Raw genomic sequence first — 14,281 nt, forward strand, 5'->3', positions numbered from 1 at the left:
GAACGCATGTCTATAACCCCAACACTGGGTCAGAGGCAGGCAGATCCAGAGATTCACTGGTCAGCCAGCATAGATTGAAGGAGGAGTTCAAGTTCAGAAAGTAAAACCCTGTCCTAAGGGTTACTTAAAGCAGAGAGTGAAGGAAAAAGACATCTGATGCCTTCCTATGGCACAACCACACACTCACATATATGCAACACATGCAACAGCAGAGGGTGTTTATATGCATGGTACAGATAACATAGTGAGACAGATAAAAGCAGTAATTGCCTACTCCTCCCACATGCATGTAAGTGGTCTAGACCCAATGTTACACCCTGTCTACTAGCGCACCTGCAAGTTGGAGATGGGCTATTGTTATTCACGTATTAGTTCACCTATATTTCTTTTTGAACATCTATCTCGTGCCTTAGTCAACTAGACTGAAAAAATGACCCAATCAATGGGACTTTTATAGCTGCCCATTCCCACCATCTTCACCCTTCTCACTCTCTAGGAAAGAAAAAGAGGAGGAAGAACAGAAGAGTATGAAGCCAGCATTAAGAACATTTAGGGCTGGGCTGCCTGGCAAGCATGAAGACCTGAGTTCAATCTCCAGACTCCATTAAAATAATAATAATAACAAGCCAACCCAAGGTGGGCATGGTGGCACAGGCCCTTAGTCCCAGCAGAGGCAGGTACATCTTTGTGAGTCCAAGGCCAGCCTGGTCTATAAAAGTTTCAAGGTGGCCAGGGCGGTTACACAGAGAAACCCTGCTTCAAAAAAAAACAAAAAACAAAAAACAAAAACAAAAAAATGAGAGAAAGAAAAGAAGGGAGGAAAGTAGGGAGGGAAGGAGGGAGGAGGGAGGGGGGAGGGAGGGAAGGAAGGAAGGAAGGAAGGAAGGAAGGAAGGAAGGAAGGAAGGAAGGAAGGAAGAGGCCAACCAAGTGGCAGGCACTCGTGACACTAGCAATGTTGAGACACAGGCACACAGCTGCTCAACCACACCTACACACTCACACAGAGAGGTGTGGGGGGAGGAACAGTGCAGAGGCTGGCACAAGCTGAGTGAGGGCAGACCTTGAACAGCAGAATGATCAAGCCACAAGCCCCACACTCCAGTACCTGCTCCTCAGCCTTCTTCACCCCTGCTTTGGGAGCCAAGAAGATAGCTTCTTCAAGCACACTGTATGGAACATGGCACTCGCCTTACAAGACATGTGGATGGCCTTCGAGAAACCAGAGATGGAATGAGAAAGGACAATCGATGTACTCAGTTTGTATGTACAAGATGCAAGTCGCAGCACATCCCAGTGATCCTTAGCTCTTGGTAGGCACAGGCAGGATAGCAAGTTCAAAGCCAACCCGGGCTACAGTGCAAGGCCTTGTGGGGGGAGGGGCTCATGAGAATAATTCATTTTAGAAATGATGGAAGAGGCCAGGTATGGTGATGCACACCTATAATCCTAGCACCTAGGAGGCAGAAGCAATGGCATCACACATTTGCGACCAGCCTGGGCTCTCTATCAAGACACTGGCTCAGAAAGACAGAAAAGATAATCAGCAATTTGACACTAATAGAGCTTTCTATTATCAAGGTATGTGCTCCAAGAAGTTCAGTTAGATCTCACCTCATTACCCACTTCAGACAGGGCATCAGCAAGAGATCAAAGCTATGGTTCATTAGGTTTACCTGGAGACATAGGTTATAAAAGCATAGCGGGTATACAGGGATGGGGACAGGGTTACAGAAGCATGAGAGAGTACTTACCGGAGCATAGTAGAGGTCTTAAAGGAACATGGGGAGAGGTGACTTGCAAAAACATAGATGACTCAAAGGCAGCTGCACCAATGAAGAGCCCACCCTAGCATGGATGACAGCTCACAAAAGCTGCTTCCTGGCCCTCCCTGTCCAGCTTGCAGACAGACCCAACCCTCAGCAGTTGCTTACTGCTTTATATGACCCTGGGAAAGGGTCTTGTATGTCTTGTAAGATCTCTGAGATCTCTGAGTCTTAGGAGCCTCCTGCCCTCCAGGAGGAATATTTTAATTCAGAGGAGGTATGCGCACAGCGCCCCGTCTAAAAGGTACTCACCATTATTACTTTCCTGTAAGAAAGAAAGTGTCAAAGAATGCATGGACACTGGACATTCTCCATAAGAATGTCACCTAACAGGAAAAGGCCACTCCCATCAGTGAGCATGCATGCATGCCTTACTACTTCTAAGCATCCATTTCTCTGTGAAGATGCTGGCTAAAATGGTTTTCTTTCTTCTCCTACAGTGTTCCCTCCTTGCAAATATTAATACCATTGATGTGGAAGGCTCAGCATCCACTTTTAGCCTCTTTTCCTATGGTACACCACTCTCTACCACATACTCCACACACGTGTATAGCATATGTTACATTACTTTTTCTGGGGAAATGTGAACAGGTTATCTCTTCACACCAGATAGGGAACCAAGAACTGATCAAAGCAACAATTCTATCCAAGTCCAGCTTAGGAAGCCAGGGAGTTGGTGCAACTTACAGAAGCATGGGTAAGGGGTCATTTCCAGGAGCATGTGACTCAGACACAGCTGTATCAATGACAACACCCACCCCAATGTAGGTGATGAGCTCCTAAATGCCATTGATGGATTCCAGCGTTCAATAACCTCCCGCCTTCCATATACTCTGCCTGCCCACCAAAATAATGTGCAGCTGGAAGGAGGGAGCAAGGAGCCACTGGAAGCCCCAGTGAAGGTCCTGTGACTCTTCCCCCTCTCCTACAAAACTTAGAAAGCACTGGGTTATCTTGCTTATTTCACTGCCATGACAACAGGGCCTACATGTCAGGACAGCAATCTCTGCTCCATGATAACCAGTGGTCATGTCATTTCCAGAGAAAACAGCCCAGTAGAACAACATATATACTATCCTACCCCTGCTCTTGGGATCAGTAACTGTGATTGTTGATCTGTATAGCTGTGAATTTAGCTAGGCCAATTTGGCCACCAGTGAGTCAAACACACGCACTCGCCCAGGAGCAATCTGGATTCGCAAAGAAAGACACACACACACACACACACACACACACACACACACACACACACGTGTGCGCACCAGTTAATTTTAGAATGTCTTGGCTAGCTCAAAGGTTAGGCAGTTCTAATCCTCCCCGCAGCTAGCACACATTTCCCTCCTGCAATCCTGGCTTAATGCCCTCTGATTCTATATTTTATCTTTGTTGCCCTGGCTCCTTCTAGGTGGCTCCCTAGTCTTTGCTGCCCAAGACCCTTCTGGGTAGCCCTTTTCAGGGTTGTATTCCTTCTCATGGGTCACATTTCTTCTCACCTACGTCTTGGATGATTTTCCTTCTGCAGCTTTAAATCTGATCCGTCTCCCTCCAAATCCTGGCAATTCTTCCTTCCTATCTTCTAGATCCAAGCCTATGCAATCTAAAAGTTCTGCCCTCCTCTCTCTACCCAGCCATTAGCCATTGGATCTTTATTGATTGATCACAAACCAATTGGGGACAAGGACCTTCACCATTTGGAAACGCAGATTCCTGATGAATTCAAAGCATTAAAACCAATCCCCAACATCTCACCTTTTCTGTACAAATTAAAAACAGGATCTTCTCTTAGACATATGGTTATACTGCTTGAGCATACCATAACAATTATGTAAATTACAAAGTATGATATGTAACTAACATTTAGTCTATCATATTTGTCAATTAGATAAAGTACTCTATCACCTATCCTAACTAAAGAGCTTATAATTTTATATTTGAATTGTGCTCTTATTTTAGCCTCTATCACCATCTGAAAATGATCCTTTTCACTCTATATCAACTGTCTCAGTGCTAAACAACTTGAGTTTGATTATGAGGAATAACTAGTCTTCAACCCAGTCAGAAATCTGAGAATGAATTAAAAATTACCTGAATATTTAGGAAGCACAAAAACATAGCTTCCAAAACTTAAGCAAATTGGAGAGACAGCTGACTACCTGGACAGTCCCTATTCCTCAAAATATCAAAGCACCTGTCTTTAGCCTTTTGTCCCAGAGCCATCTTGCTGACCCTGAAATGAAGTAGGAATATGAAGGACTAGTTTACCCTGTCTTGACAGAGCTCAGCAGTCAACTATCTGACTTCTGATTGTCCTTTTTGGACAGTATATTGTCTGTAGATGATATAGGCAATTTCTGTCTAATGGCTACCTTGCCACAATAATTAACTTCGCCTGGAGTTCAATATCTTCTTTGAAACTTGAAGGGGATACTGTCAGGAGCAGACATGTCTCTAGTCAAATTTTCTAATAATAATAAAATGATTAAATTTCAAATCCTGTGGATTTCTGATGCTTCTGAAGAACATAGATAGATAGATAGATAGATAGATAGATAGATAGATAGATAGCTGAACTGTTAAAACTTGATTACTCTTAGCTATTTCTAATTGAATAATATTGAATTGAATAATAATTAAATCAGAATCTATATAACCATGAGTTTACTATCTGGCTCTTAACTTGCATTACTTAATCATCCTAAACAGTTTGTAAGAGCAGCTATAAAAGGACTGGGTCAAAGCCTTATGTTCTTAAATGAGTTGCAGAGGCACAATGCCTATCTAAGAGTAACAATGTTAATTTCAAATTTTGTATCAATATATAAAGATTTATACCTATGGCAACCTTAAATATATATCAATATATAAATTTTGTACCAATGGAAGAAATTATCACTTCAATTTTACATCAATTACAAAGATTTCTATCAATGTACGATTATGACTTCACAATGCTTTGTTCACGAATAATATTAGTAATCCATCCTATCTATTTCTTTCAGTTCAAAATTATGACCATTTCCAAATTATCCCTTAAAATGGCACCCTATCTATAATTTGTAACCATAACCGGACACCCAAACCAAAGGAGTTATGCTGACGACTCTCCATGATGTCTTCATGCTGAAAGTGACAAGAAATTATTTAAAAGGGTAGGGAGGAGTAGGAAAATTAGAAAAATTGGTTAGACTTAAGAAAGCTAGCTTTAGCATCTATTATCCACTCTCTGTAGTCTTAGAAGGCTCAGGGCTTGACTGAAGTTCTGACTGGATCCATCTGAAAGGTGGGATGAGGTGAGATTATCCGGAATCAGGAGCAATTTCCGTTCTGGAAGCAAGTCTCTGGACAGCCATCAGGATGCAGGGGCTGGAACAGCAGGTCACTTCAGCATCTCTTAGGATGAATCTTGTCAAAGCTGTCTATCCTGTAATATATGAATCTCACGACCAAAATTGTTTTACCATTAAGATATTCATATGGGTTGTGTAGGGTGTACAGATCAGTTAAGGATCAGTTAACAAAGTTTTTGCTCTTTGTTTGAGCAGGTAAAAGACAACTATCTTTCTTATGAGTTAATTTTATCAATAACCAATTGTAATAAATCTCCATTCCTGCCATATGAAGGAGGGCATGAAGAATCTTAAAGATTCCATAACCAATAAGACTTATTGACTCATTTAAGCTGAAGTTTGAGGTAGAGACATTTTTATATCTAAGTCAGTTACTGGGCTGTTTCCATGTCAAGGAACCAGCAGATCAAGTTTCCTGTCCTGTTTGACTTTCTCAAAATTTTTTTTTCAGTAGTCAAGATCCTCAGGGGGTCGTCCCCTGCCATATCTGATCCATATCATTCTGGAAGGGGTCCAGAGCCTTTTCTCCTTTCCTCTCAACACAAATACAGAGCCTCTCTCCTAAAATAGCATCTCCTTGGTCCAGTAACCAGAAATCATTAAAGGCATAGCTTGACCTCTCTCCAAGAACACTTTTAATATAACCACTAAACCATATAACCATACACATTTTGATAACAAAAGCAATTCAAGGCAATTAAACAATCTTTCTTAGTTAGGGTTTTACTGCTGTGAACAGACACCATGACCAAGGCAAGTCTTAATAAAACAACATTTAATTGGGGCTGGCTTACAGATTCAGAGGTTCAGTCCATTATCATCAAGGTGGGAGCATGGCAGTATCCAGGCAGGCATGGCACAGATAGAGCTGAGAGTTCTACATCTTCATCCAAAGGCTGCTAGTGGAAGACTGACTTCCAGGCAACTAGGGTGAGGATCTTATGCCCACACCAACAGTGACACACCCATTCCAACCAGGTCACACCTATTCCAATAAGGCCTTCCAACACCTCCAGATGGTGCCACTCCCTGGTCCAAGAATATACAAACCATCACACAATCTAAACAAATATTAACCATTGATACAGTGCTTCTTCAGCATCTCCTACTTTTCAACCTATAAGTTAAGATCAAAAGCCTTGACACTTTATGTATACTTAAATCCTGTCTGCTATGGAGATTAATTTCTCTGTAGGTACATGTCAGTATGCTCCTTTCTCTTTATATAATTCCAAGGCCTAGCTTTCTACTGTCTGGGATAGGTCAGGCTCCCTATCCCTGCTTCCCAATCTAATTTTTAAGATCGAAAGCCTCAATATTTAGTATCTATGTCTATTTACTGTATAAGCCTATTTCCAGGCTCTACTTATGTTGTACCAGGCAAAAGCAGTCCCAGAAATCCCATGTGGACCACGTTCAAAGATTTTGAGAATTTGTCTTGTCAAGACTTTTAAATTTCTTTAGAGTATTTTTTTATTCAATATCCCTAACTTCTCCCTTCTGTGGAGCTTAATATTTCTGTATACTTAAGAACATTTTAATAATTACCATTATGCACTCTTCTATTCTCAAAGGAATTAAATCAAATTTGTAAATCTATCCTTTATTTATCTGGTAGCTGTTGTGGATAGCCCTGGAGCTAATTATATTTTATGTTAAATCATTTTAAGAGATCTGGAAGTGGCTCCATCATTAAGAGCATTGGTTGTTCTTCCAGGGGACCAAGGTTCAATTCCCAGCAAACACAGGGCATCTCACAGCCACTTGTAACTCCAGCTCCAAGAATCTGTTGACCTCTTCTAGCCTCTATGGGTACTGCATAAAGATGGTGCACGGGCTAACGTGCAGGCAAAACACACATGTGTGCACACCACACAGACAGACAGACAGACAGACAGACAGACTTTAATCATTCTATATGCATGCTCTTATTTGGGTTTTGTTTGTAGTGCTGGGGATTGAACCCAGGGCCTCATGTACCCTAGGTGAACAATCTACCACTGAGCTACATACTCACCTCGTTGAATTCTTCTTTTTTGGCCACAGATGACCCTGTCAATATTCTTCACAAGCCCCAACATTACAGGTCTTAAGGACAACTACAAGGTCCTCACTAGAAAAAAAAAAAACAAGAATATGGAGGCTGGAGAGATGGCTCAGCGGTTAAGAGCACTGACTGCTCTTCTGAAGGTCCTGAGTTCAAATCCCACCAACCACATGGTGGCTCACAACAACCCATATTGAGATCTGAAGACAGCTACAGTGTACTTAAATATAATAATAAATAAATCTTAAAAAAAAAAGAGGTTCTCCTTTTATTAAAAAAAAAAAAAAGCAAGAATAAGAAAACATTGAGATCTCAGTGAGGGTTAGATGAGAAGAGACATGATCTTTGCAAAATTCCAAAGTGAGAAATGGGAACTCTTGGCTTCTGGGGAAGAGTCAGGAGCATTTGTGCAGCAAGACCCAGGGCTGCAGCAGTGCCCTGCTAACGAGCAGTGTCCCAGCCATTAACTGACCTGCTAAGGGGACTCAGGCCTCACCATGATCCACAGCAGACTGCATAGAACCTGGTCCAGGAACACAGTCAGCTTGTGGTGGCACAGGCAGGAATGGTCTGCTCAAGAAGCAGAGGCAGGAACATCAGAGGTTTGAGGACAATCTTTAGCTGGGCATGATAGTAACACCTTTAATCTCAGCACTCAGGAGGCAAAGCAGATATATCTCTGTGAGTTCGAGGCCAGCCTGGTCAACATGACAAGCTCCAGGCTGCCAGGGCTACATTGTAAGACTCTACCTTAAAAATAAGACCATAGGGAAAGGCAGAAATTTTTTCAAGAAACTAGTTCAAGAGACAGATTAATTCAAATACCCCAAAAGAACACTTATTAAAACAAAATAAAGCTGTAAATGCTGATTATTATTGGTTTTGAGTTGTGTTTGCAAAACAATTTCACTGAAGCTGCAAGTCCCCACAGGCCTATTCGCCTGTGACCTACATTGTTGACAGCTGATAAAACGACATGGTAGTCAAAGAGCCAGGGTTTCCTCACTGCTGTAAACTAAACTTCACTCAGTTTACATGACTTTGCATACAGGCCTTCCCACTTTCTGTTTGTATGTGTATATTTGCATGCTGTATATAATTTTTAAATAAGTATATCTGATGTATACAGACCAAGTTTTAAATTTTATCAATGTGGTAATTTTATTTTTAAACCTCCATAATGCTGGTGAGTTTGTTGAAATTCAAGATCATTTTCAAAGAAATTATATTTTTAAATCAAACTTCCATTTTGCCTTCCAATTCATCAAAGATCTTTCAATAATACCCAGCTGTGAAGAGTGGTGAACTTGTTGTTCCTCCAGGCTGCACTGGGAGTCAAGATCAGTACAGATGTTCTATAAACACGTGTCAGGTGTGGGCTGGAAAATGATTTCCTACTCTCTCATCTTGTAACTTCTGCCTTAAAACCCTGGAAAAATAACTAAGAAACTAGACCAATGTTATGGGGGAAAAAAAGCAGGACAGGCAGAGACATTTCTAGAGACTGGTTCAAGAGAGAACTGGATTAGATACACACACACACACACGCACACACACACACACACACACAAAACCAACAGAAAAAAAAAAAACAAGAAAATAGGACAGAAAATCTGCTTTAGTATTATTGCCTGCATTGTAAAAATTGACAAAATGTCAAGAAATAAGAGATTGTTTGGATAAATCAAAGTCTATTAAAGTAATGTTTTATGATTGTATAATCACTGAACGTGGCGTTCTAAAGCCAGGAGTGGCAGCATCCAAGTGTAATCCCAGCACTCAGGAGGCTGACAGAGAATGATTAGCAGGAGTCTGAAGCCCACCAAGGATATTGTCTTAGGGTTCTACTGCTGTGAAGAGATATCATGACCACAGCAAGTCTTATAAAGGATAACATTTTACGGGCTGGCTTACGGGTTCAGAGGTTCAGTCCATTATCATCAAGGTGGGAACATGGCAGCATCCAGGCAGGCATAGTGCAGGAGGAGCTGAGAGTTCTGCATCTTCATCTGAAGGCTGCTAGCAGAATACTGGCTCCCAGGCAGCTAGGACAAGGGTATTAAAGCCCACACCCACAAGGCCACACCTACTTCAACAGGGCCACTCCCTGGGCCACACATATACAAACCATCACAGGGAGTTCTTAATATACACACGGATCTTCCACAAAGATGGGTTTCATTTGAGATTTCAAAGTCCCTCTATGTGGGAAGTTATGAGATCCTTCACACAGCTTTCCTCAGATCACTTGATATATGCTTGGTGCTTTACAAGTGTCAGCAACTAAATCAACTAAGAACCAAGTGTTCATGAAGTAGAACAAAAAAATTTGCTCACATGTTCTGCTACTTTACCGAGTTAGAAATTCCACTACCAGGGCTGGAGAGATGGCTCAGTGGTTAGGAGCATTGACTGCTCTTCAAGAGGTCCTAAGTTCAATTCCCAGCAAACACATGATGGCTCACAACCATCTGTAGTGAGATCCAATGCCCTCTTCTGGTGGGTCTGAAAATGGCTACAGAATACTCGCATACATAAATAAATAAATCTAAAAAGAAGGAGGAGAAGGAGGAGGAGGAAGAGGAGGAAGAGGAGGGAGAGGAGGAGGAGGAGGAGGAGGAGGAGGAGGAGGAGGAGGAGGAGGAGGAGGAGGAGGAAAAGAAAAGAAAGGAAAGGAAAAGAAAGGAAGAAAAGAAAAAAAAAGAAAGAAAGAAATTCCACTACCCATTTGTCCTGGTACCCTGTCTTAGTTAGGATTTGCATTGCTGTGAAGAGACACCATGACCAAGGCAACTCTTATAAGGGAAAACATTTAATTAGGGCTGGCTTACAGTTTTAGAGGTTCAGTCCATCATCGTCATAACAGGAAGCATGGCAACATGAAGACAGACATGGTACTGGAGGAGCCAAGAGTTCTACATCTTGATCCAAAGGCAGAAGACTTTTTCTTCCTCACTGGGCAGAACTTGAGCATAGAACCTCCAAGCCCACCCCACAGTGACATATTCTGCCAACAAGGCCACACCTATTTGAACAAGGTCATAGCTCCTAATGGTATCTTTCCCTGTTGGCCAAGCATTCAAACACATGAATCTATGGGGGGGGGGGGTCAAACCTATTCAAACCACTACACTCCCTATAAGCAAATTCAAACCTTATAAGTAAAGCCAGGATTTGTGAAGAGAATTCCATTAAATCCAATGACACACACACTATAGCCATGTCAGTCACCCTAAATCTTGGGCTGTATTAGAATTACCTAAGGTGCTTACAACAGTCCCTAGACACCCAGGGACATGGTGGAGTAAGAAGTTCCTGAGGAAAACTTCTCTGCTTTGCTTCAAGTCTCCAGGTAATTCCAATTGCTACTAAGTGTGGGAACAACTGCTCTAACTTTAATATGACCACAAGTCACCTGGGGTCTTCAATAAAGACAGGTTCTAATTCCACAAGTCTACAGTGAGACCTGGGGCCAGTATGTAAGTTCCAAAGCACTGGAGTAAGTTTCTAGATTCCTCATACAAGCCTGTAGGAAAGAGGCAGCTAGAGAGATAGATCAACAGTTAAGAACACTTGCTGCTCTTCCAGACAGCCTAACTTCTCCAGGAAACCTGATGCCCTCTTCTGGCCTCCTAGGGTACCCACAAACATTACTAACAAACAAACACACACACACACACACACACACACACACACACACACATACACACACACACAGCAAGTCTTTAAAGAAAGAATAAAAGAGATTCTTATCTGTGTCTCAGTTGATGGAGGACTGGCCTAACATGCTGAGCCCTCGTCTGACCCCCAACACCAGGCATGGTAGCACACCCCTATGATCCCCACACTTAGAAGTAAAGGCAGGAAGATCATGAGTTCAGGGTTTTCCACTGTTATATAGGAAGTTTGAGGACAGCCCGGGCTACATAAGATCCTCCTGTCTTAAAGAAGATCATTTAAAAAGAGAAAAATAATTTATCATAGATGTGTTGAAGTATTTGCTATGAGGAAATACTGAATGGCCCCTGTGTGCCTACTGGCAGAGGAAAAATTATAGTGTGTTCAATAAATCACATGGAAATAAGGCAAATAACAACACTCAACAGACTACATATCATTAGTCTATAGGTACTGAAAGAAACACCGAACTCAAGAATATAAGTCGAACTGTGAAGGAAAGGATGAGCCTCTTCTGAAATGGAAACTTCTAGTTTCTGTGGAATTAGTTATGTCAACTGATGTTTTGCTGGGGCACACAGGTAGAAGGCTGTCTTGCTAAAGCAGACACGTGAAAGAATGTTTTTCTAAAGTAGTCACGGGTAAATGGATGTTTTCCTGGAGCAGACATGTGAAAAAATGTTTTCCTCACGCAGACACAGGTGAAAGGATGCTTTGATCCAGCAAACACGGGAAAGGACCTGTGATGAAGGAGTATGAATATGACCCCACAGCCAGTGGGAGATGAGCACTAAGCTTTGCTTTGGTTTCCTCCACCTCTCTATTCTTCACTAACAACACACATGTATTGGATTACCTTACAAAATGTTGTTGAACTCAACTTGTGGCTCAACTCATGGCTCAACTCGTGCCATTGAGAGAAACTCACCCAAGGACTGTTTGTAAGATTCCTCTAGCAGCTTGTCACTTGCAGCAGTCTTGCCTCAGGCCAGGTGGCAAGCCTTGCAGTTTCTTCAGGATTGAACTACAGTTGCTGGGTTTGTGCCTGGTGTCACCTGCAGAAAGGACTGGACTGCAGCAGATGGTTCATGTGTGGTATCTGCCTGCCCGAGAGGACTGGTCTGCAGCTGCTGAGTTGTATTTGGTGTTTGCTACAAGACTGAACTGCTGACCAAAAAGACTGAGCTCGCCTCAAAAGAACTATTGCTGACCAGATCCAATTTCCCATCTCCTAATAACGTTTCCCTTCCACTACCTCTGCTGGGTGGTAGGCTAGAGGAGAGGTTGAACTCTTATTAAGAGTAGGTTGCAAAAATTTATGTTTACACTCTTCTAAATCTGTTTTCTTTGAAAATAGAACAAAATAAAGCAGTCTTAAGAGAGGGCTGAGCTCTCTGTGCTATGGGAAGACAGGTCTACTTGATTATCCTATACAATCTGCATGCATTGAATGCATTTTAATTCTTCATTTATGTGGGGCCGTGGGTGTGGGGGGGAGGGGGAGGGGGAGAGAACCCACGTCCTGCTAGAGTTCCGATGCTCTGGGCAGGTGGACACAGGAGGACTGCGCACACTTTCCATGCTGTGTTAAGCCACTGACCCCACATGTCAGGTGGTGGACAAGGGGCAGCCCAACTCCCAGGTTCTTGGTCTCTGGCATCCCACACTGGATACGGCAGAGGAGCTGAGAACAGAATAGGGGCCCTGGGGATGAAGGGAGGAGAGGGCAGGTGGCGCTGGATGGTTCCCATCGGTGAGAGTCCTTGGTCAGGTCCATGGCTGGAGCACAGGATGGCCTTCTGGCAGGTTAGACTCGGCTCATTAGGAGAAAGCCCATCCCATCATTCAAGCATGGCAGGCCTTGATGATCAAAGATGGTCGATGGTTTTAGAGCTTTATTGTAGAAAGACAGGGAGAAAGGAGAGAAGGTAGAAAGAGAGAGGCTGGCCATGGCCACGTGGAGAGAGGGGGTAAAGGATAAAGAGAAGGAGGGCTAGAGAATAAGAAAGGTGAGAGCTTAAGAGAGCGAGGAGGGGCCAAGCAGCCCCTCTTATAGTGGGCTGGGCTATCTTGTAGTTGCCAGGTAACTGTAGGGGGGGGAGGGGAGCATACCTGGCTATAGTCAGGTAACTGTGGGGGTGGAGTCTAGCCAGAATGTCAGAAGCTTGGGACATTACCTGACTGGTAGTCACAGAATTATGGACAGGCACCTGATTCTGGGAATGTGGCTCCACTTTCCATCCCTAGTAGATTTCTCTATTGGGTCACCTGAGCAAGCCCTATTCAACCAAAATAGGCTGCCTATCACAGTCCCACAGACTTATATATACCTTCATACACTCATATGCTTAGAACTGTCATTTATAATAGCCAAGGGTAAACAGAAGGAACCAAAATGCCCACTGATGGATGATGGGTAAGCTCTATGTACCTCTACATGCAACGGAGTACTATGAAGGCAATTTTGGCATGTAGTCCAGTGCTGAGAGAACCTTATGCTTAGAGAAGTAAGACGAATAAGGCAGGGAGCGACAGACTTCCCCTGCTGTAAGACTCCTCAGGTAGTCAGCTTCATAAGCTCAGAGGGCAGAATGGTGGCCACCAGGCCCTGGGGAGGGGAAAACGGAAGGTCGTGCTTGATGACGTTTCAGACTGGGCAGATGAGAACCACTGAGGGGCGGGATGGTGGTCATGGCTACACAACAAAGTAAGCGGATCTGATGCCACCTTAAAAATGATTACAGCAACCCATTCTTTTATGCACGAGTTACTCACTTAAGTCCTTAACTTTAAAAGTCAGAATAATTCCCCAAACTAAAAAAATGGGTTATCATGTAAGAGAATACACACTCAAAGGTCAAGCCACACTGCTGGCTGTTTGTCATGACACACTGGTGTCACCAAAAAGGGCAAACAGACCAGCTCCAGAAACTAAAGAACTAGAGTAACTGACAGCTCAAGGGATGGGAAAACAGCTTAAGGGATGGGAAAACAGAGTGAGTTCAGGATCTAGCTTGTCAAAAAGATAAAAGAGAAAGTCATTTTTAAGATACTCCTCTAAATGACCTACAGTACAAAGGAAGGGATGGAAGGAACTCTCGACCAGGCCGGCCTCGAGACAGTGAGCACTGGGCATTAGCACCAGCCTTTTCCAAATGTCCTGTCTCCTGAGCTGCAACTCACTGTACAGAAACTATTCTGCCCCTGCCCCAAACACATCACATTCAGGAAAAGCTTAGAGCTTCAAACTTGGTTTTTATGCTGTCCCAGTGACTCACTCTCACACGCTGTGCCTTTATTTCATTGTTTTTCTCACTTCCCCAGTCTTTTTTTTTTTTTTTTTTTTTTTTGAGGATCTAATTCCTTGCTCCCGGTGTAGAGACT

The 14,281-nt window shown here is 42.9% G+C and overlaps 1 long non-coding RNA gene across 1 annotated transcript in view; it reads right to left on the minus strand.

Moving 5' to 3' along the window:
- Gm42201 overlaps nt 1-7,317 on the minus strand; it is an 88,777-nt gene extending 81,460 nt beyond the window's left edge. The window contains exon 1 of the long non-coding RNA XR_880745.1: nt 7,190-7,317. This is a non-coding gene — a long non-coding RNA (predicted gene, 42201). The remainder of the gene's footprint in view (nt 1-7,189) is intronic.
- Between the last annotated feature and the right edge of the window lie 6,964 nt (nt 7,318-14,281).

The sequence above is a fragment of the Mus musculus genome, chromosome 3 (assembly GCF_000001635.26).
Source record: "Mus musculus strain C57BL/6J chromosome 3, GRCm38.p6 C57BL/6J".
Classification (NCBI taxonomy): Eukaryota; Metazoa; Chordata; class Mammalia; order Rodentia; family Muridae; genus Mus; species Mus musculus.